Source organism: Ursus americanus, chromosome 13 (assembly GCF_024610735.1).
Source record: "Ursus americanus isolate L20-20 chromosome 13, mUrsAme1.1.p, whole genome shotgun sequence".
NCBI lineage: Eukaryota > Metazoa > Chordata > Mammalia > Carnivora > Ursidae > Ursus > Ursus americanus.
Window position 1 is genome coordinate 53,730,341 of NC_142139.1, and position 2,472 is coordinate 53,732,812.

At 39.0% G+C, this 2,472-nt stretch overlaps 1 pseudogene; it reads right to left on the bottom strand.

The window, feature by feature from the left end:
- Positions 1-1,158: 1,158 nt before the first annotated feature.
- Positions 1,159-1,538, bottom strand: LOC123793028 (small ribosomal subunit protein eS12 pseudogene; annotated as a pseudogene).
- Between the last annotated feature and the right edge of the window lie 934 nt (positions 1,539-2,472).

The following is a 2,472-nucleotide window of genomic DNA, read 5'->3' on the forward strand; positions in this document are numbered from 1 at the left end:
CAAGTGTAAAAAATTGAAACATATTTTAGAAACACAGTTTAAAATACTTTTCTATGTGATTGTAAATAAAGGAAGGCAAATTTAAAAATACAGTAGTGTGTTTTTTTTTTTTTTTTATAAAAACTTCTGCAACAACAGGTGATTGTGTTGCCTGGTACCATATATTTTATGGATAACAAAAAGTAGATTATTATTCAACTTAAAATTTCTACTGCAATTAAAAGTAATTGAGTTAGCTAATGCATGCCCAAATGTATTTATTTCTGTATGCATATTTATTTTAAATTATTTGCTTTCATTTTTTTTAAAGATTTTATTTATTTATTTGACAGAGACAGCCAGCGAGAGAGGGAACACAAGCAGGGGGAGTGGGAGAGGAAGAAGCAGGCTCATAGCGGAGGAGCCTGATGTGGGGCTTGATCCCAGAACGCTGGGATTACACCCTGAGCTGAAGGCAGATGCTTAAGGACTGCGCCACCCAGGTGCCCCTAAATTATTTCCTTTCAAATACAAGTACTACCAAGAAAGAGAAAAGCAGTGCTGGCATTTAGGAAGTAGCCTAGTATGCTCAGCTAGGTCTTACGTTCTAGGCTGAATATAAAATAAGTCACAGAATATCAACATTAAACAAGGCTGCTCTGTGACCATGATGAATCAAGACAAAAACAAGATCATTCTGTAATTATACCTGAATGTAGATAAAACACGAACATTGTCCAAAACACAAAAATGGCCAAACATACTTCTGTCCTGGCTAATGTAAGTGACTGTGTGTGTGTGTGTTTAACGAAATAGAGCTTTGGCCTAGACCTAGTCTTTTCTAGATAGGTTTGTTAAAAACTAATCATATGAATATCCGTACTTCCTTATAACAAAGCAAGTCTCACTTTCCTAAATGCTACAAAAAATGAAATGACTAAGCACAAACTCAAATCCTATAATTCCATTCTAATAATCTCTTACTAGGATACCCCCAGTACATCCTGGTGCCACGTTGTCAGGTTTCCAGTGAAATATTTACATCGACTGTGTACTGAAATGTCTCTCTAGCTATGTGACTCCACAGGCAGCTGCTGCTGCTGCCTTTTCCTCTTCCTCCCCCTTCTCTCCTGCTCCCTCCCCTGCCTCCTCTTACTAAAGAACCAAGTTTTTATTTGTTCATTTCTTGAACTTGAAGTTTTTCTCAATGGCGTCCTTGGCCTGAGACTCTTTGCCATAGTCCTTGACTACCACATAACTGCAACCAACCACTTTCAGCATTTTCCCTCTGTCAGTTTTACAGAAGCCTACCTATTCCCCGGGTTTCTTGTTATCTACCTTGATGAAGTTGTTTTGGTGTTCGGCACAAAGGGCCTCCACCAATTCATCATACATAAGCTCATTACAGATGCCAGCACACAAAGATGGGCTTGACACTTGTCTAAAGCTTGGGCAGCTTTGCAAATTCCAGGTGCTAGGCCATCATGGACAAGAGCAATCTTTACCACCTCTTATAAAGTAGCGTAAGTGTCCATTATACCTCCAGCATCAATGTCTTCCTCAGCATTAGAGGATCTTTATTTTGTTGCTCACTGTGACAGGTTTTCAATCTTTGTTAAATTCCATGTCTCTAGGAAGGGTCCTCACATCAATGAATTACTTCTTACCCAGTCTGGTATTCAGCTGTCTTGATCAACCAATCCCAGGGGTATTTCTCTGCCAGCTGTTTTTGCAACTCCTTCAATATATAGTTTTTCTCCTTTTCCAAGCCCATCAAATGTCCATTGGAATTATGATAGTATTCAACCCTAGTTATAATCAGAGCCAGTGTCCTCATGTATATCAATTCAGATGTCCTTATCCCATATTTCAGGGTCCTACGCCCTAAAGATAGCATGACATATCTATATTGGCTGAACATTCAAATGTCTGTAGGTCTGTGACATTATTGCCTTTTCAAATCATTGCCCAACTCTAACAGCTCTTCTAATGAAGGAGATAAATGTCTCTTTGTAACTTACCAAAGAAGTGCTCTGACTCTTGCACTTCACCTTGAATTGTTTGTCAGGAGCCCTTAGTTTCCTCCTACCTCTCTAAAGGACTTTGACACAATTAAATAGTAACCGGTCAACTCCACTGTCTTTGTAGACACCCTACAAATTCCCCTCCTCTAGTATTTTACAAATGTTTGAACATCACACCTATACTCCCCTTGCATCTGCCATTTTCTCATATCACCATTAGTAAAAACTTTTGCAAATGGCTGCCACCTTATGTGACTGATTGTCTGTGTCCCATGATGCAGAACGATGTACTTTTTGCCTTTCCAGCAATGAGTGAGCCAGTCAAAAATCCCCTATTAATATATGTTTTTAGACAACTCTTGGTACCATTTGCATTTGTTCAGGTCAGCAGAGAAGCAGACACCAAGTTTGGTAGTATGTACAAGATATTTTGGGGGAAGAAAGAAGGTGAGGACTTCAGACAATGATG